Source organism: Scyliorhinus canicula, chromosome 19 (assembly GCF_902713615.1).
Source record: "Scyliorhinus canicula chromosome 19, sScyCan1.1, whole genome shotgun sequence".
Classification (NCBI taxonomy): Eukaryota; Metazoa; Chordata; class Chondrichthyes; order Carcharhiniformes; family Scyliorhinidae; genus Scyliorhinus; species Scyliorhinus canicula.
The window spans coordinates 57,291,205-57,312,866 of record NC_052164.1 but is presented as its reverse complement, the minus strand read 5'-3'; the positions used below and the strand labels follow the sequence as shown (position 1 = coordinate 57,312,866).

The following is a 21,662-nucleotide window of genomic DNA, read 5'->3' as shown; positions in this document are numbered from 1 at the left end:
GTTCTCCCACTGATCTCCCAGGGCATTCAGACTGGGTTGATAAAGGCTGGAATTCTGGTAACAATCTTGGCAAACTATTGAATGTTATTTGGGTATTTCAGTGATCTCCTTAAATGCAGAGAAAGCTTTTGATCAGTTAGGGTTGAATTATTTACTTTGAACACTGCAGAAATTCGCATTGGGAAGGAAGTATGTTCAATGGATACAGGTGCTTTACAAAGTCCCACAATGTAAGTCCTTAATGGGTGGGTTATAAGTCTGAAATTTTTAGTCTCCAACGAGGGACTAGAGAGGAGTGCTCGTTATCCCCACTATTTATTTCAATAGCTATTTAACCCCTGGCAGAGGCAATTGGACAGGACACTTCAGTTTTTGGTTTACATAATGGAGGGAAGCAGCATAAGATCACACAATACACGGATGAAATGTTATTTGCGTCTAAGCTGGACGTTTCTGTTCTTACTATTATTGACGTGGTGGATAGATGTAGCCTTTTCTCCAGCTGCAAAATTAATTTGACAAAGTCTGAGGTCAAGACATTGGGTGGGTTCAGAGAGAGAGACCAATGCTAACCTTTGTGGCACAGGAGAACAGCCGTATCTCTATAGGGTTCTGAATCGAATGCATTCCGAAACATATTTCTGGGTTCTGCCAAGTCTGAATTGCTCCTGCAAGGTTTTCCATAAGTTATGTAGCACCATTTTGAATCTGCCGTACACAGGCGTGCATCACATTATGTTTACAGGATCTTATCCTCCTCCCCTATTGTCGAGCTTCTCTGTTTTTTTTCCTATTGTATGGTTGGAGGCGCCAAGCCCAAGAACCAACTGTGTTGCCGTTCTTTTTCTGTACTCATGTACAGAGAAGCAGATGTACTGAACCAGTTTTGAGGGATTGTTGCTTTATATGCATAATGAAAAAAATCTTTTTTTTTCTTTTTTTAAATAAATTTAGAATACCCAATTATTTTTTCTTCCAATTAAGGGGCAATACAGGACTGGTTTAGCTCAGTGGGCTAGACAACTCGTTTGCAATGCAGAACAAGGCGAGCAGCACAGGTTCAATTCCCGTACCAGCATATCCAGGTGCCGGAATGTGGTGACTAGGGGCTTTTCACAGTAACTTCATACTTGTGACAATAAAAGATTATTATTAATATTATTTAGCGTGACCAATCCACCTAACGTACACATCTTTTGGGTTGTGGGGGGTGAAACCAATGCACACATGGGGAGAAAGTGCAAACTCCACTCAGACAGTGACCCAAGGACAGGATTCGAACCCAGGTACTCAGCGCCGTAGGCTGCAGTGCTAAGCACTGTGCCAGGTGCCGCCCTTAAAAATGCAAAAATTCTAATAAAATAAATGGGATTTAAGATAGAGGAGAAAGGTCGAAGTCTAAAGTTGCTAAAGTCAACATTGAGTCATGAGGGCTGCAACGTGCCGAACTGGAAGATGAGATGCTGCTCCTCCAGCTTGCATTGGGCTTCACTGGAGCATTGCAGGAGGCCAAGGACGGACATGAGAACAAGATGCTGCGTTAAAATAGTGAGCAACAGGAATGTTGGGGTCTTGCTTGTGGACTGAGCAAAGATGTTCCGTAAAGCGGTCACCCAGTCTGCGTTTAGTCTCCCCAATGTAGAGGAGACCGTATTGGGAGCAGCAAATACACTGAATCAAATAGAAGCAGGTGCCAATGAAACACTTCAACCTGACAAGGAGTGTTTTGGGCCTTGAACAGTGAGTAGGGAGGAGGTAAAGGGGCAGGTGTTGCACTTTGAGGGATCTATGTACATGGACCCCAAGATCCCTCTGTTCCTCCACACTTCCAAGACTTCCAACACTTTAACCCTGTATTCAGCATTTAAATTTGATCTTCCACTTCACATTTATCTAGATTGAACTCCATCTGCCACTTATCAACCCAGCTCTGTGTCTTGTCAATGTCCTGTTGTAACCTGCAACTGCCCTCTACAACTCCACCAACCTTCGTGACATCAGAAAACTTACCAACCCACCCTTCCACTTCCTCATCCAAGTCAGTTATAAAAACCAAGAGCAGAGATCCCAGAACAGATCCCCGCGGACACCACTGGTCACCGTCCTCCAGGTGGAATACTTTCCACCTGCTACCACTCAATGTCTTCTTTTAGTATTATTTGATATTATCTTATCCCCTCTTGTATCCCCATCCTAGCTTTGTAACCTTTCGCACCCCCTCACTACCAGTTCTTCCACCTATTACAATTTTATTAAATTCTTTTTTTAATAAACGTTTTATTGAGGTATTTCTTTAGTATTGTAACAGCAATAAAAGCAATTAATTCTCTGCGAAGAAGTCGACGAATGGTTGCCACCTCCGGGCGAACCCTAACAGAGCTGCTGCTCCACAGAAGACGTGGCTGAAAATTTTGCTGATAGCCCCAAGCGAGAAAAATAACAAAAGCTGTTCAATATTTTCAAAGAAGTTGGCAATTCCGCAATAGCCTTAATGCAAGGTAGTTGCAGGGGTATTGCATTATCAGTGATAAATAAGAAAGAACGACTTGCATTTATAGTAGCACTTTTCGTAACCACTGGACTTCTCAACGTGCTTCACTGCCAGTGAGATAGTGTTATAATGCAGGAAATGCAGCATTAAATTTGTGCGCAGCATGATCCCATAAAAAGGGAGCATGCTGCGGGCATCCCTATGGGCAACACCTTGGCATAGTGGTTAGCATAATTGCTTCACAGATCCAGCCCAGGTTCAATTCCCGGCTTGGGTCACTGTGTGGAGTCTGCACGCTCTCCCCGTGTCTGTGTGGGTTTCCCCCGGGTGCTCCGGTTTCCTCCCACAGTCCAAAGATGTGCAGGTTAGGTGGATTGGCCATGCTAAATTGCCCTTAGTGTCCAAAATTGCCCTTAGTGTTGAGTGGGCTTACTGGGTTATGGGGATAGGGTGGAGGTGTGGGCTTGGGCGGGGTGCTCTTTCCAAGAGCCGGTGCAGACTCAATGGGCCGAGTGGCCTCCTTCTGCACTGTAAATTCTATGAAAAAAAGAGATCCTCTCATGGTGAACTTAATTTTCTCCAGGCAGAGAAAGCCAGCCATGTCCGATAGCCAGGTCTTCGATTTCGGGTCGGGGGCTTTGCGTCCCTCCATGCTAGTAATATCGCCTCCGGGCTACCAGGGAAGCAAATGCCTCTTTCTCCTCCTGGATTCCCAGATCCTGTGACACCCTGAAAATCGCCACCTCTGGACTCATTGAAACCCTCGTATTTAATACCTTGGACAGGATGTCGGCAAACCCCTACCAAAATCCCCTCTGTTTTGGGCATGCCCAGAACATCTGATCTGGATATGGTTCGCTGCCCCCCCCCCCCCCCCCCCCCCCCCCCCCCCCCCCCCCCCCCCCCCCCAAATTGGATCTTAAATTGGATGAGGCTGAGCCTGCCACCTGTTGCGGTTGCATTGACCCTACCCAACACGTCTGTCCAAAGGGCCTCCTCTAACTCCCACCCTTGATCTTACTTTTGGTTCAGTTCCTTGGTCTGCGTCTCCTCCAAACACATAAGCTCTTTATATATGTCCGAGACGCTTCCCTCTCCTATCCATCCTCTAGAAACCACCCTATCCTGAATCTCCCTTAGTGGCAGGACTGGGAAGGTTGGTACCTGCCTCCGCAGAAATGCCCACAGATATCAAAATTCTTTTCCCCCCATCAATGCAAACTTCTCCTCCAGCGCCCTTATACTCGGGCATCCTCGCAATGCCCGCTCTCCAGCAAATTCGGAACCCGCTGTCCACCCTCCCCGGGGCAAACCGGTGATTATCGCAGATTGGGGACCACACCGATGCCCCCTCTGTTCCCACATGTCTGCTCCACTGCCCCCAGACTCTCGGGGCCGCCACCACCACTGGACTAGTGGAGTATCGCGCAGGCGGGAACGCCAGAGGCGCTGTTATCAGCGCCCCCAGACTTGTGCCCTTACAAGAAGCCGCCTCCATGCGCACCCACCAGCCATCTCCTCACCATGGCCGCCCAGTATTAATTGCTGAAATTCAGCAGCGCCAGCCCACCATTCCCCTGACTCTGCTCGAGCATTGCCCTCTTCACTCGCGGGGACTTCCCCCCCCCCCCCCACACAAACACCTCTTCCAATTTTATTCCCATCACCGGTTTCTCCCATCCTAGCTTTTTCCCTTCTCCCAGTTTTGTCCCCATTCCAGTTTTTCCCTGCCTCGCACCTCACCTCGCCAACCTCGTCTCTCTGCTGACCACCAGGCTTCCCACCCTCCCTCACTGTTGCCCAGGTGGACGAGTTGCCCTGCCACTCTCCTCGATGACCAACACTTCGCCTCGCTTGACAACCTGGCCTCTCTGCGGACAACCTGGCTATGGCCTGCCCTCCCCAGCCCTGGGTTGAGATCGAGAAACCTGTTTTCTTCCGCAAAAAACACAGGTGGTCTTCACCTTGACTGCTGATTCTCTCCCTCTTGTCACCTCAATGAATTTGGTAGTGTTTTGCTCCAAAGAAACTTGACCAATTAGAGTCTGATGTTACTCTACATTGCCTTCTGATAGTCAAATAATGGCAATATCAGACTCTGAATAATGCCCAAGAACTGTCCACAAACACTACCAGCACAGCCCCACCCCAGCTGGTTGAGATCCTGTGACAAGGCACGATGTGTTTTATTGTGAATCCACCTCTGAGAGAGAATGCAACTAAAGAGGGTGAAAGAAGGACCATAAGGACTAGGAACAGGAGGAGGCCATTCAGCCCTTCCAGCCTGCTTCACCATTTAATGAGAACATGGCTGATCTAACACTCACTAATTCCACTTTCCTGTCTTCTGTCCATTGCTCATAATTCCCCAACTGATTGCAGCCTTGAAAATCTTCAAGGACTCGGCCTCCACAGCTTCCTCTGTGGGGTAAAGAATTCCAAAGGTTCACCACTCTTTGAAAGGAGAAATTCTTCCTCAAAACTGTCTGCGACTGTGCCCTCTGGTCCTATACTTCCCCCATGGGTGGAAACATCTTCCCAACATTTACCCTGTCTAACACCCTAAGAATCTTACGGGTGTGATCTAACCGTGTGGGAAGAGTCCCGTAACGAGCACGTTGCAATGCTGAGGAACACCACGCTATCTACCGGCAACCTGGTTCTAATTGGGGCCTCAGCGAGGCCGCACTTAGACCCGTATCCTGCACTGAGGAGTTCTGTTCGTTAGAATCAGGATGCCGTTTTTAAATGGTGTCCCAAACAGCCCCTCCCAAAGTCCCAACTCGCCGAAAAGGGGTCCTCGGCCTCCACTTCCCCCCCCTCCCCCCTTCCCCAACAGCCGCGCAGGGCACCTCTGGGCACAATCCCCGTCACAGGAAAATGTCAGTTTGGCATCTTTGCACCACCAGGCTGGCACCAGGTAGCACTGCCAGGGTGTCACCCTGGCCAGAGGGCAAGTACCTGGAGGCCTTGGACCCCTGGGACACCGGCACTCGTGGCGTTCTGTCTGGTCCCCGTTTGTGGAGACCCAACACTGAACGGTGCTCGCCCATGGTCTTCAAGGCAAAGGGGTTTAGATCCCAATTCCTGGGGTAGATCATGGGTGAGCAGCTGTCTCACTCTAACATGCACATTTGCAAAATAGTGACCCCATCCGCATAAATACTTAAAATATTTTTATGTTCCAGAAAGACTTAGTTTGAAAAGTTCCTTTTACAACCTCAGGATATGGGCCAATGAAATACCTTTGAATTATAGTCACTGTTGTAGGAAACATGGTAGACCATTTTTACACGGTAAGCAACCAGAGAGCACTGACAACAAGCGTGTGACCTGTATTAGTGATGCCAATTGTGTCAAGCCGTTGGTGTTAACTTGCCAGCTTTTCTTTTAAATAGACCCTTGTGTTCTTTGCCCGCCTGAGAGGGTAGAAGGCAGACTCAGTTTAATGTTTCATCTGAAAGACAGTAACTCTGACAGCAGCAATTCCTCGGTACGCCTATAGTTTGTTGGCCGAGAGTTTTGTGCTCAAGTCTCTGGAGTGAAACTTCAACCTGAAACCTTCTGACTTGAGGTTATGAGTGCCACTAACTGAGCCAAGGCTGGTGCTGGCAGTTTGTTTGGTTCACGAGAATGATTCCTGGGAGAGGCGATTCCTGGGAAGACGCGATTGTTCTATTGGAAGAAGTAGAGTATAACAAAATATATATACAAAAAATTTTAATTAGTGACAAACCCAACGAGAGGAGATGCAATTCTAGACCTAGTCTTGGGGAACGAAAAAGGGCAAGTGGGTGAAGTGCTCTACAAAAGTGGGGTGCGATTTGGGATGTTATTCCTGGCCAGACTCTGGGTAACATTCAAGGGAAAAGAACTGTATTTCAACACCCCAGCGGAGGCTGATGAGTTTGTTAAATCAAACAAATTGGGAGAGGAACATTCGCAACAACAATGAAAGCTGCAGGGGTGGAAAAAAGAATCAGAAGGAGTACAGACCTCAAACATAGACAATAATATCACAAACTGTACAGCAGGGCATGGGCAGCAGGGTAGCATGGTGGTTAGCATAAATGCTTCACAGCTCCAGGGTCCCAGGTTCGATTCCCGGCTGGGTCACTGTCTGTGTGGAGTCTGCACGTCCTCCCCCTGTGTGCGTGGGTTTCCTCCGGGTGCTCCGGTTTCCTCCCACAGTCCAAAGATGTGCGGGTTAGGTGGATTGGCCATGCTAAATTGCCCGTCGTGTCCTAATAAAAGTAAGGTAATGGGGGGGGTTGTTGGGTTACGGGTATAGGGTGGATGCGTGGGTTTGAGTAGGGTGATCATGGCTCGGCACAACATTGAGGGCTGAAGGGCCTGTTCTGTGCTGTAATGTTCTATGTTCTATGTTCTATGTACGCATTTGTTCTCTGTTTTATGCAGGACTGTACTGCCTCGTTTTTGGGCTCATCTCTTCTCTCGATGCGATGGGAGGAGAGTGGATTCAGGGGAGCGGGAGCGAGAGCGAGAAAAGCAGACAGGAGGGCGCGATAAGGGGTGGAAGGAGGAGGGTAAAGCAGGGCCAAATCTGGGCCGGTAGAAGAACCGACTGCTGCTAAGGAAGGGCTGGGTGGGACAGGCACACCACTCGTGTTACGGGGTGAGAACAAGGGGAGTGGCAATACTAATCAACAAGAGGACGAGATTTACAGAAACCAAGACAGTTACAGACCCAGGGGGACGGTATGTCATGGTCAGCGGTGTCCTGGAAGGGGCACCGGTCTTACTGGTAAATGTGTCCGTCCCAGCAGGGACGACACAGAATTCATAACGAAGACCATGGCGGAAATCCCCAACATTGACACACACCAACCGATTAAAGTCAGCGGGCGACTTTAACTGCGTACAGGACCCACTGACCAACCGATCAAACCCCAAAACAGGGAAAAAGACTTGGCGTGGATAGGGAACTAGGAGCTTTTATGGAGCAGATAGGGGCGGTGGATCTGGAACATAGAGATTCCTGCACCCGGGAGAAAAGGAATTTGCACACTTTTCACAAGGTGTACACCCGTATCGACTTCTTTGCAGTGGGGAAATCGGTGCTTCCAGGGATCACCGGAGCAGAATATTCCGCGATCGTTATCTCCGACCACGCTCCACACTACATGGATGTGAGGTTTGAGACAGGTCATGCTAGCTCCCCACATGGAGGCTGGACACGGACCTCCTTCTGCCAAAAAACATTGCCGGCCATAGGCCACTATATTGGTAATAATCAAAACAGGGAGGTCTCACCCTCCACGTTCTGGGAGGCACTGAAGCCGTGATTAGAGGAGAGATCATAGCCTACAAGGCAAGCAGAGACAGGGAAAAGAGGATGGCCAGGCAACAACTGGTGGACTCCATCCTGGAAATCAACAGAAAATACTCCGTGGCCCCCACCGCAGAGCTCCTGGCAGAGAGGAAAACGCTGCAAATGGACTTTAACCTGCTATCTACTAGGAAAGTATAGGCTGGTTAGCCTGACTTTGGTCATTGGTGAGATTTTAGAGTCTGTTATTAAAGATGAGATCGCGAAGTACTTGGAAGTGCATGGTAAAATAGGACTAAGTCAGCACGGCTTTGTCAAAGGGAGGTCATGTCCGACAAATCTGTTAGAGTTCTTTGAGGAGGTAACAAGGAAGTTAGACAAAGGAGAACCAGTGGATGTGATTTATTTAGATTTCCAAAAGGCCTTTGACAAGGTGCCGCATAGGAGACTGTTAAACAAGTTAAGAGCCCATGGTGTTAAGGGTGAGCCCATGGTTTTCAGGGTATGAAGCTGGCATGGATAGAGGATTGGATGACTGGCAGAAGACAGAGAATGAGGATAAAAGGGTCTTTTTCATTTTGGCAGCAGGTGTCTAGTAGTGTGCCTCAGGGTGTGTGCTGGGGCCACAACTTTTTACAATATACGTGAATGACCTGGAAGAAGGAACTGAAGGCACTGTTGCTAAGTTTGCAGACTTGGACTAAAGGGACAATCCTTTAAAACAGAGATAAGGAGGAATTTCTTCAGCCAGAGGGTGGTGAATCTGTGGAACTCTTTGCCGCAGAAGGCTGTGGAGGCCAAATCACTGAGTGTCTTTAAGCGAGAGATAGATAGGTTCTTGATTAATAGGGAGATCAGGGGTTATGGGGAGAATGCAGGAGAATGGGGATGAGAAAATGATTGAATGGCGGAGCAGACTCGAATGGCCGAGCGGCTGAATTCTGCTCCTATGTCTTATGGTCTTATGGTCTAAAGCAGGGTATGAAGTCCGCCAGACACGGCGGACCTTCTACGAACACAGAGAGGAGGCTCGCCGCTGATGAACTCACCAGCTGAGAAAGCAGGCAGCCACAAGGGAAATAGCGCAGGTAAAGGATAGCAAAGGCAGACTGGTAACAGAGCCAAAGGAGGTCAATAGGGCATTCGAGACCTTCTACCAGGGAGTGTACACCTCTGAGCCCCCAATGGGGTCTTGGGGATGAAACAGTTCCCAGACGGACTGGAGCTACCAGTTGTGGGGAAAACAGACAGGGTGAGCTGGAAGGACCAATAGATTTGGAAGAAATCATGGACAGCATCAGCTCCATGCAGGCGGGGAAGGCACCAGGATCCAACGGGTTTCCGGTGGACTTCTACAAAACATTTGCACCAGTTCTGGCCCCACACCTAAGGGGCATGCTTGCGGAATCACTGGCAAGGGGCATTCTGCCCCTCACGCTAGCACAGGCCACAATTTCACTGATACCCAAAAAAGATAAAGACCCGACAGAATGTGGATCATTCAGACCCATTTCACTGGCAAAGGTCCTGGCGAAAAGGCTGGAGAGCTGTGTACCGGAGGTGGTCGCAGAGGACCAAACAGGCCTTGTTAAGGGTAGACAGCTCATGGCAACTAGGGCGGCTGCTGAACATAATAATGATCCCCCAGAGTTGAATGGAGCTACCTCCTCAAGGTACTGGAACGGTTTGGGCTACGAGCGGGATTCACCGCCTGGGTGAGGCTCCTGTACAACGTTCCCAAAGTGAGTGTCCGAACTAACACCACCAGCTCGGAATACTTCTAGCTATAGAGAGGAACAAGAGAGGTTGCCCCCTGTCCCCACTCTTGTTCGCGCTAGCGATCGAATCCCTGACGATAGCCCCGTGGGACGCGAAAAGCTGGAAGGGAATCCGGACAGGAGACAGAGAGCACAGAGTCTCACTCTGTGCAGATGTCCTGCTCCTCTAGGTCTCAAAGCCACAGGAGGGACTGAAGGCAATGCTGCAGATCCTGAATGAGTTCGGAATCTTTTTGGGCTGCAAAAGTGAGGCATTCCCAGTGAACCCAAATGGGGAGGGGCAGAGCTGGAGGGGCTCCCGTTTAAAACGGCCCAGAACAGATTCTGCTACCTGGGGATCCAAATAGCCAGAGACTAGACACAGTTCCACAAGTGGAACCTGACCAGCCTGGTGGAGGAAGTAAAAAAAGGACCTACAGAGGTGGGGCTCACTCCCACTCTCCCTGGCGGGAGATCAAGGTGAACGTACTACCGAGGTTCCTCTTCCTGTTTAAATCCATACTGATCTTCATCTCTGGCTTTTAAAGCAGACCAAGCAGGCCAGCAGCACGGTTCGATTCCCGTACCAGCCTCCCCGGACAGGCGCCGGAATGTGGCGACTAGGGGCTTTTCACAGTAACTTCATTGAAGCCTACTCGTGACAATAAGCGATTTTCATTTTCATTTTCATTTTCATCCCCAAGGCCTTTTTCCAAAATGTAGACAGTCTAATCATGGCGTTTGTGTGTGTGTGGGGGGTGGGGGAGAACCCGAGAATTCCCAAACCGACAGTCCAAAAGAAGGAAAATAAAAGTGGGCTTGGCTTTACCAAACCGACAATACTACCACTGGGCAGCAACAGCAGAGATAGTGAGGTGATGGGTACATGAACCCGACACAGTGGGTACAGATTGAGGAGGCCTCCTGTAAAGGAACGACCCTCTGGGCCCTGGCCACAGCAGCATTCCCATCCTCCTCAACAAGGGACACAACAAACCCAGTGGTAGCGGCTACAGTGGAGAAACCACGGTTAGCGAATTGGAAACAAACCTGTCCGACTTTAACCTGGTGTTGTAAGACTTACTGTGTCCACCCCAGCCAATGCCGACATCTCCACATCATAGCTACCATGGAAAAGGACAGAGATAAAGCAGGAGTAAATGTTTGGAACTGGGGGAAGGCAAGTTTTGCAGAAATGAGAAGGGATTTGACTGAGGTGGACTGGCCAGCACTGCTAGAGGATAAGTCAATGGAAATCATTAAAAAGCAAAATCCTAAATGTACAACGTGGACCTGTCCCCTCAAAAATACTGTCAAATCTAGAACATCCCCCTCTCCCCACCAATTCTCGACCCCCCCTCCTCCACTGGTTGTCCAGAGAAATACAGGGGATGAACAAGCAGAAAAAGATAGGCACAAAGAACTAAGCACTGCAAATAACCTTGTCAAGTATAGGAAGTGCAGGGGCAAAGTCAAAAAGGAAGTAAGGAAGTCAAAGAGAGGCAATGATAAAAGATGAGGCTTAAGTGGGTCGGTGGAGACGTGATGGCCTGAATGGCCTCCTTCTGCACTGTATGTTCTATAAAGTTAAAGAAAATTTAAATAAACATAAAGTTAAAGAAACCCAAACGACATTTTACCAATACATTAATGATACAAGTTTAGTTGTCACAGATGAAGAAGTGAAATTCTTTGTAGATGCAGAGGCTGTGGGAAAGGTTTTAAATTAATATTTTGCCTCTGTATTTACAAGGGAGATGGATGAGGCAGAGATAGTAGTCCAGGAGGAACATGGGATATTGGACGGGATAATCCTAAAGAGAGAGGAAGTATTCGAAGGGTTGGAATCTTTGAAAGTTGACCATCGCCAGGGCCAGTTGGATTGTTTCCAAGACTACTGAAGGAGGTCAGGGAGGAGATAGATGCTTGGAGGATGATTTCCAATCCTCACGAGACACTGGAGAAACGCAAATGTGGTCCCATTGTTTAAATAGGATCCAAGGCCAGTGCTAGGCAAATTAGTAGAATCAATAAGAAAAAGTATAAGAATTGGCAAGCTGTATAGAACCTTAGTTAGGCCACACTTGGAGTGTAGTGTTCAATTCTGGTCGCCACACTACCAGAAAGATGTGGAGGCTTTAGCGAGGGTGCAGAAGAGATTTACCAGGATGTTGCCTGGTTTGGAGGGCATTAGCTATGAGGAGCGGTTGAATACACTCTGTTTGTTCTCACTGGAACGACGGAGGTTGAGGGGCGACCTGATAGAGGTCTACAAAATTATGAGGGGCATAGACAGAGTGAGTAGTCGGAGGCTTTTCCCCAGGGTAGAGGGGTCAATTACTAAGGAGCACAGGTTTAAGATGCGAGGGGCAAGGTTGAAAGAAGATTTACGAGGCAAGTTTTTTATACCGAGGGTAGTGGGTGCCTGGAACCCGCTGCCGGAGGAGGTGGTAGAAGCAGGGACGATAGTGACATTTAAGGGGCATCTTGACAACTGCATGAATAGGATGGGAGTAGAGGGATATGGACCCAGGAAGTGTAGAAGATTTTAGTTTAGACGGGCAGCATGGTCGGCACAGGCTTGGAGGGCCGAAGGGCCTGTTCCAGTACCGTACTTTTCTTTGTTCTTTGTTCTTTTGTTCAATCCTCAGAGAGAGGCTTAACTGTCACACAAAGGCATGGACTAGTTAGGGATAATCAGCATGGATTTGTTAAAGGGAAGGTGTTGCCCCACAAATTTGATTGAATTCTTTGGGAAAGTAACAAGAAGGGTTAATGAAGGTAGTGCAGTGGATGTGGTGTACATGAATTTTCCGGATAACAGGTCGGCCTTTTCAAACCAATATGACAATTTTTTTTCACACAGGGTTTGAAATTCTTTACTCCCAGAGAGCTGTGGGTATTCCATTGTTGCATATGTTGAAGATAAATTGAAAGAGTTATGGGAATAATGCAGGAAAGTGGGGTTGAGGTAGATCAGCAATGATATTAAATAGAAGATTGGGTTTGAAGGGCTGGTGGCCTCCTCCTTCCACCCCTCAAGTCTTTCTGTACAACTGAAGTTCCTCATCTTGATACTATTCCAGTAAATATATTCTGCACCCTCCCAAGCTCACATGCTTCGTAAAATATGGTCGCCAGCATTTCACAGAATATTCCAGCTGGGGCCTAATCAGTGGTTTACAAAGGTTTTCCATAATTGTGTTTCTTTTATACTCCAATGTTTCTGTTGGTAAAATTTTATCAAAGACTTCTCAACATGGCCTACAACCTTCAAAGCTTTGAATTTATTTCTGCACCACTTAAATTGTACCACTAGGTTTATTTTCTGTCTACTCATTTTTCCTTTCAAAATGTATCACTTCACATTTCCCCGAATTAAATTTAATCTTGCATGTTTCTCTCCAATTTATCAGCTTTTTCATATTCTCCTGAAATCTGTTCCTCACTGTTTTACATTTGAGTTTGGCGTCATTTGCCGGCTTTGAAATGGTGCCTGGTATAATCAGCTTATTAATATGTACCTGAAAAAGTGGTGAATACATCCTCGTGTGCCATCCACTGCACTACCTTATCAGCTTAAGGTGATCCACGGGAAACGTATGACTGTGGCCAGGATGAGCTGTTTTTTTGAAGTGGTGGAAGACAGATGTGGGCGGTGTGTGGGTGGGCCCGTGAATCACGTCCACATGTTTGGGCATGTCTGAAGCTTGGGGAATTCTGGCAGGTGTTTGCTGACATTATGTCTGAGGTCCTGAAGGTGAAGGTGGTCACGAGTTCAGACGTGGTGAACTTCGGAGTGTCAGGAGACCCGGGAGTCCAGGGTGTGGGGTGAGAGAGGCCGATGTCTTGGCCTTTGCCTCCCTGGTTGCCCGGAGATGGATATTGTTGGAATGTCGGGTGTGTTTGGGGGGGGGGGGGGGGGGGGGGGGGTGGAACCGGGGTTGTGGGTGAGCGATCTGGCAGTTTCTCAGGTTAGAAAAAATAAAGTTTGCCTTCAGGGGTTCTGTGGAGGGATTTGCCTCGGAGGTGGCAGTCGTTTATCAACTTCTTCGAGAAAAGTTAAGATGTCAGCAGTGGGGGGTTAAAATGGGGAGGCAGGGGAGTTTGGAAGTAGGGGGCGGTATGTGGGGTATTTTGTTGAGTTTGTTAATTGCCGCTCTGTTGGTTTGTTTTGATTTGTTATTATGTTTGTTGTGAGAAAATATATATACCTCAATAAAATATTGCAAAAAAATGTATCTGAAAGATCAATGATCCTAACACTGATCTTTGGACAACACCACTCTGTACTTCCCTCCTGTCTGTAATACAACAACTTCTCTGTTTTCTGTCTTTATAAAATAAATAGAAGCAGACCAGCAATACGCTTGTCTGCTTCACAGGCCTTCTGCCCCTTAAAGTCATCTAATCCTAAACACATTGTTTAATTCCTTTCTCTCTATCTAAATTCCTTTAAATTAATCTATGGTGTTCAACTGAAACCACTCTTGTAGTCACGAGTTCTACATTTATCCGACCTTCAATTCAAAAGAATCTGTTGCTGAACAATCAGTGAGGCGAAGGCTATAACATCGGCCCACTTCCCGTCCAGCACTTCCGACACCCCAAAGTACGCCACCATGGAACCTCGGATCCCACTGTCCTCGATAAGGTGCCAAACACGCCTCCCAGAACCTCTCCAACGTCCCACAAGCCCAAAACATGTGAACATGATTCACTGGCCCCCACCCACACTTCTCCCATCCATCCATTACCCCCGGGAAGAAACCACTCATTTGTACCCGTGCACCACTTAAACTGGATCAAGGTCATGCTAGCACAGGAGGAAGTTGAGGTCATTCGGTGCATTGCCTCACACCAGAGATCCCATCTTCTCTCTCGCTCCAACTACCCCTCCCACTTCTGCTTAATCCTTTCCACCAGCGCCTTACCCTGCTCTCCCAACCACTTGTATATGTCCCTGATCCTGCCCTCCCCCATCTCCATCTGGGAGCAGCAATTTCTCCAGCAGTGGGTACTTTAGTAGTTGGGAGAACGTCAGCTGCTCCTTTCGTGGTAAGTCCCGCACCTGCCAGTACCTAAACTCACTCCCTCTCGGCTACTCAAACCTCTCCCGCAGCTCATCCAGTGAAAATCCCCTCCGAGAACTTATCTCTGACCCGCTCCAATGACCCGCTCCAATGCCTCCTCTCTCCATCGCCTACATCCCATCCGTCCCTCCCGGCTTAAACCTGTGACAACCATACAGTGGCGTCAACAGCGACGTCTGGTCCAATTTAAAGTGCCTCCTCAGCTGAGGTAAAATCTCAATAGCTGAATCCACCATCGGACTCCCCATATACCTCCTCCCGGGCGAAGAGCAACGGGGCCGTACCAGGGCCTTCAAACTTGAGTCCCGACTGAACACCCCCTCCAACCTGGTCCAAACAGTGCCTCACTTTCTCTACATTTTTTGCCCAATAGTAGTGCATCAGGTCTTTGTAGCGCCTTCCTTGCCCACATAAATTTCGAGACCAGTGTCTCCACCTTCTGGAAAATCTGGAGGCTTTGAGAAACAAACAGGAACCTTGGCAGCACAATCATCTTCATCACCTGCACCCTCCCTGCTAACATCCAGGTATCCCACCTTTTTAAGTCCCCTTGACTTCTTCCACTAACTCTGTCAAGTTCCACCTATGCATTGTGGCCCACTCAGGTGTTACCTGAATCCTCTCTGCTCTACCTAAACTACTCTCTTGCCAACTTAAATGGTAGCGCCCCCAGGTTTGCCCCCACCCTGTCATGTTCACCGGGAACACCTCGCTCTTCCCTACGTTCAACTTGTAGCCGGAAAAAGCCCGAACCCCTCCAATAAGCCCATAATTCTGACCATACTTTCCAACTGTTCCAACAGAAATAACAACTGGTCGTCTGCATATAGTGATACCTCGTGCTCCCTACCCTACCTCACAATCCCTCGCTACTCAGCCGATGCCCAAAGGGGCATTGCCAAGGGCTCGATCGCCAACGCAAATAACAAAGGCGACAGTGGGCCTTGCATCCTTATACAACCCAAAATATCCAGAACTCATTCATTCGAGCACTAGCCATGGGGCCCACATACAACAATTGAACCCATGCCACAAATTTCAGTTCAGACCCAAATCTTACCTAAACTTCAAACAGATACATCCACTCTACCCAATCAAATGCCTTCTCCATGTTCATGGACATAATCACCTGGCTCCCGTTGCCTTGACGGAGTCATAATTACATTCGGCAACCTCCTCGTGTTACTAAAGAGCTTCACAAAACCTGTTTGGTCCTCAGAAACTACGTGCGCCCCACTAACCTACACACCAACACACTGAAGGGTCTGACTGTGCTGTACAGTTCTATGTTCCAACACCTTCGCTAGGAATTGCACGGCCGTGTTTAGCAACAAAATGTGCCTGTAGGACCCACACTCCAGTGCGTCCTTCCCCTTTTTTGGGATCAACAAAATTGGCGTCTGTCCTAACGTAGCCAGCAACTTCCCCTTTTCACTAATGTACCCACTAGGTAGGGGGGCAACTCCATTGCAAATTGCTTATGAAACTCTGCCAGAAAGCCATCAGGGCCTTCCCTGGCTGCATCCTACTAATGAACTCTATCACCTCCCTCAGCCCAACAGTTCCTCCAATGTCTGCCTCTTCTCCACCTCCAACTCTGGAGCTCCAACCCATACAGAAACTGGCCCATATCTTCCACCTCCCCCAACTGGCTCAGCTCTATACAAGCCCTTGTAGGAAGCCTTAAACACCCCATTATGCTGTCCGGCTCCGACCCTACCTCCCCCTTCTCGGCCCTCACCTGCAAAATGTCCCTGGATGCTTCCAGACGCCACAACTGGTGGGCCTGCACAACGGTATGCTGCAAGGTGACCACCCCAGAACTGTAGTAGCATGTGGCCCTCGCTGCCGTGGGCCCTCGCTGCTCTGGTGCCTGCATGAGCTGGCCAATTGCCGTGTAAGGTGTGAAACCCAGATGCTGAGTTGCTCTAGCCACACTGCCTGTTAATGCGCTCGTTCAGGATGGAAGAATTATCACATGGAACAGGATGTACACTCCATCAGACTCTGAGATCCTGCTATGTATCTTTATATCAGCCCACTAACCGGCATAACTAAAATAAATGTATGACCTGGGTCCACTAGATACTTGCCAATCAGCTGCTCCTCCTGAACTGACCTCACTTACCCATTTAAGCATTTATTTTCCAAGCAATTTGTGAGCTGCTTATTCTTCCTACCAAAGTGACCACCTGTCTTTTATCTATATTGACATTAATTTTGGAATTATATGTCCGTTCTGCAATGTTATTTTGTCACATTCTTTCTTTAAACTGACCGCCCTCATTCTCTGTCTGTTAGCCAATTTTGTGTCTGCGCAGTCACTGCTCTTTTCATGGAATCAAAGAATTGTAGCCGCACAGAAGAAGTCCATTCAGCGCTTTGTCTCCTTGCTGGCTCTCAGAAGGAGTAATTCATGTGGTGCCTTCTCCCCACATCTCTACACATTCTTCCTTTTTAGGTATTTAGAACATTTAGAAAAAATTAGGAGATAGGAGGAGGCCTGTGTCCAAGGCCGTATCTGTGCTGATGAACCCCATACCCAGCCTCATCCCATTTTCCAGCATTTGGTCCGTAGCCCTCGAGGTTGTGGAACTTCAGTTGCAAATCCAGACTCCGTTTCAATGAGTTGAGACTTTCTGTCTCTGCCACCCATTCAGGCAGTGAACTCCAGACCCCCATAACCCTCTGGGTGAAAAGTAAAAATATTTCCTCATCTTCCCTTTAATTCTTCCACCTTCTTCTGGTACGATGCCCTCAGAGGGTGTTGGTGACCATGGACTTCCATCGGATTGGTCTGTGATGATGCCTTGGCAAAAGTGCGCTGTGATTTGCTGTTGCCTTCTACAGTATGGTTCACAAAGAACAAAGAAAAGTACAGCACAGGAACAGGCCCTTAAAGCCTGCACTGACCATGCTGCCCGTCTAAACTAAAATATTCTACACTTCCGGGGTCCATCTCCCTCTAAAGAACAAAGAAAAGTACAGCACAGGAACAACGAGGAAACTCTCCCACTCTTACCGTCTGCCATCGGGCTTAATTTACAGGCTGATGATCAACCTGTTTGGGAATGTTATGAAGGCACCTTCTGTGGTCATCAAGTTTTGAAATGGGACTTGAGCCAAGAGCTTCTAGCCCAGAGGTGTGAACATGACTCTGCACCATAAGATGCCCAATACATCCTCACTAAATCTCTGTGTCCTCGTCTCTGACCTCACTGGTAAAGGAAATAGGCTCTTCCCATCCACTCCTCTTCGCTCCTCACAACCTTTTACATGCCAATCAAATCTCTCATCAACCTCCTCTGTTCCAAGGAAAATAACGGCAGCCTGTCAAATCTTTCCTCATAACTACGATCACAGGATTGTTATGGTGCAGAAGGAGGCCATTCAGCATATTGTGTCTGCACCCAGCTCTCCATCATGACATTCCCTGGACTTTTCCCTGTACCCCTGCACATTGTTTCTGTTCAGATAATCACCTAATGCCCCCTTGAATGCCTCGATTGAATCTGCCTCCACCACACTTCCAGCCAGCGCATTCCAGACCCAAACCACTTGTTTGCGAGAAGAAACTTTTTCTCACATCACATTGCCGTGTTGTAAATGTCTTCGCAATGTCCTCTTCTGGGCAATCTCCTCTGCCTTCTCTAGTCTTTTTAAAATTCCTTCGTGGTATGTGGACTTCAGTGGCTAGGCCAACATTTTTGTTGTTCATCTCTAATTGATGATGGTGGTGTCGTGGTGAACTGTCTTCCTGAACCACTGCAGTCACTGTGTGCAGATAAACCCACAGTGCTGTTAAGTAGAGTGAGGATTTTGATACATTGGTAGTGAAGGAATGGCAGTAAACTTCCAAGTCAGGATAGCGAATGGCTTGAAGGGGAACTGTTGCCCTTGTCATTCTTGATGGTAGAGGTTTGAAAGATGCTGTTGAAGGAGCCTTGGTGTGTTCCTGCAGTGTATCCTGTAGATGCTACTGTGCTTTAGCAGTGGAGGGAGTGAATGTTTGTGGAAGGCGTGCCGATCAAGCGGGCTGCTTTGCCCTGGATAGTGTTCAGCTTCGTGAGTGTTGTTGGAGCTGCACTCATATTGTATACTCTTGGCGAGATTCTCCGCAATGCAGAGAGTGTAAATCCGGCCGTGTTTCACGGCAGTCTTCACACCCGTTCCAGGGACCCGATTCTCTCCTCCCCCTCATTCCCCCCAAAATTGGGGCTAGGAGCGGGACCCCGGGAATCATGGCGTCGCGGCCTTAACGACCGTCGTTAAGGCCGCGCGCCAAGGTGACGCGCGGCCTGCTCCAACCCACGCATGCGCGGGTGACGTCATCATGCCATAACGGAACCCAAGCATGCGCGTTCGCTATTTCCGCCACCGCCGCCCGACAACAAGATGTGGCGGTTTGATCTTGTCGGACGGCGGAGGGGAAATAGTGTGTCCCTTTGGACGCAGGCCGACGATCGGTGGGCACCGATCGCGGGCCTGTCCCCTCCCGAGCACAACGGTGGCGCTCCCGCCCAAACGGCCTCTGGATGCCCCAAACGCATCCATCGCCCGTTTTTAACGACGACAGCGAGCAGTGTGTTTGCTGCCGTGAAAAACGGGCGTAAAGGCCCGGCCGCTCGGCCCGTCGGCCGCGGAGAATCGCTGCTTGCCCGTAAAAAACGGCGAGCGCCGATTCGTGACGTGGGTCGGGCGAGGGGGGGGGGGGAAGAATAGCGGGAGGGCGTGAAAAATGTCGGGAGGCCCTCCGCTATTCTCCCAACCCCCCGGCGTGGGCAGTGGAGAATAGTGTTGCCCTATTATGCATTTTCTTTCTTTTCATGTATTAAATGATCTGTTTGAGCTGCACGCAGAAAAATACTTTCACTGTACCTCGGTACACATGACAATAAACAATCCAATCCAGGCACTCATCTCACTCCTGACTTGTGCCTTGAGATGGTGGACCAGGCCCTGGGGAGTCAGGAGAGGAGTTACTCGACACAGGATTCTTATCCTCTGACCTCCTGCAGCCACAATATTTGCAAGGCTAATCCAGTTAAATTTCTGGTCAATGGTAACCCCAGGTTGTTGATAAGAGGGAATTTAGCAATGGTAACTTCATTAAATGCCAAGGGGAGGTGGTTGGATTCACGCACTTAAGTTGTGTGAATTTTACTTGCATCTTGTCAGCTCAAGCCTGGATATTTTCCAGGTCTTACTGGCATCTGAGGAGTGGTGAATGGTGCTGAACCTTGTGCAAACATGAATGAACATCACCATTTTTGACCCTGTGATGGAAGGTGGGTCATTCATGGAGCAGCACGGTAGCATTGTGGTTAGCACAATTGCTCCAGGGTCCCAGGTTCGATTCCGGCTTGGGTGTGCGGAGTCTGCACATCCTCCCGTGTGTGCGTGGGTTTCCTCCGGGTGCTCCGGCTTCCACCCACAGTCCAAGATGTGCAGGTTAGGTGGATTGGCCATGATAAATTGCCTTAGTGTCCAAAATTGCCCTTAGTGTTGGGTGGGGTTATGGGGATAGGGTGGAGGTGTTGACCTTGGTAGGGTGCTCTTTCCAAGAGCCAGTGCAGACTCGATGGGCCGGATGGCCTCCTTCTGCACTGTAAATTCTATGAAAAAGAAATGAGCAGCTGAATGGCTGGGCCCAGGACTGTGATGTCCCAGGACTGAGGACTAAGGTCGCAGGACCTTAGCCTCCAACCAGGTATGACTCCAACGAGCAGGCAGGTTTCCCTCTGATACCCATTGACTTAGTTTTGCCAGGGTTTCTTGATGCCGCATTGGTCAAATGTTTCCTTGATGTCAAGGGCGGTCACTTTCACTTTCACTTTGCGTCACATATAAGTGTAATTATTGCTGTAAAGAGGTGACCAGAAAAATTTTACTACAGGACTACAATGCTTTTTTGAAAACCCGGGGTAATTGCCTGTGAAAGTGGCAGCACGATGAGTGTTGGAGAGGTTGCCCTGGCGTTGTTTAATTTAATTTATGGACTTTTGCAGGAGGTCAATGGCTTGGCTGAGGAAATGGTCTTTCTCCCGGCAAGTGGACCAGAAGGAATTTGAGAACGTAAACCAACAAGAAGTGATTCTAATCGTTGTCCTGATTATGGGGCTGCTCTCCTCTCACTGATGATTGGGCTTCTTGTTTGGCATTTTCACTGTAAGTATACATACCTTTGACTCAAAGCACTGCAAACAGTGCAACATCCAAGCAGAAATGCTCCTAGACACAAGCAAAATATCCAACAATAACTAGTTGTATTTAACATAATGATACAACCCAAAGTACAATAGAAACATTCCAAGAAACAAAATAGGACATCAAGCTTTAAGAGATATTAGGGCAGATGACCACAAGCTCAGCAAAAGGTATTTTTAAGTAGCTCAACAGGAGGAAGGCAAGGGAGAGCGCTATCTATCATGCTTTATGGAGGGAGTTCTAGAGGTGGGGCCTTGATTGGATAGATAGATCGGGCATTAGTACGGAGATGGAAATAGGTGGTCTCGGATATTTGTTGGGAAGCTTATCTCTGGGTCAGATGTGACGTGAAGATTGTGAACAGTGTGGTTCAGCCTCAGATATCAACTGCGGTGAAGGATGGAGCTGCAGAAAGCACAATTTGTCATGGGGAAGAAGCCAATGGCACTGGTTTCCCAATAGTCAGTTGATGCAAATTTCTGCTCATCCAGGGGTAGCTATCGGACAAGCAGCGTGGGAATTTGAGACCATGGGGAAGTGGTGATGAGATTCTCTGTTTGGGAGGCTATGTTTGCCCGCCAGAGGAGAATTGCTACTCATTTTCCGTTCTGCCTGGGTGGGCAATCAGGAAGCAATTCACCATTCCTCACCATGCATAAAATTGCATGGCAAGGAATAGGTGGGATTCCTGGGAAAATCCTGCCATGACGTTCCCAATTTGAGTGGGCGGTCGATAGTGACGTCCTGCGGCTGCCACCGCCATCCACCCCTCCCAGGATTATGTGGTGCCCATACCTTCCTCCAGTAAGGGGGGGGGGGGGGGG

General features: G+C 48.5%; 1 long non-coding RNA gene across 1 annotated transcript in view; it reads left to right on the top strand.

The window, feature by feature from the left end:
- Positions 1-21,007, top strand: part of LOC119954395 — a 50,826-nt gene extending 29,819 nt beyond the window's left edge. Inside the window, exon 2 of the long non-coding RNA XR_005458231.1 lies at positions 20,640-21,007. This is a non-coding gene — a long non-coding RNA (uncharacterized LOC119954395). The remainder of the gene's footprint in view (positions 1-20,639) is intronic.
- The last annotated feature ends 655 nt before the right edge of the window (positions 21,008-21,662 follow it).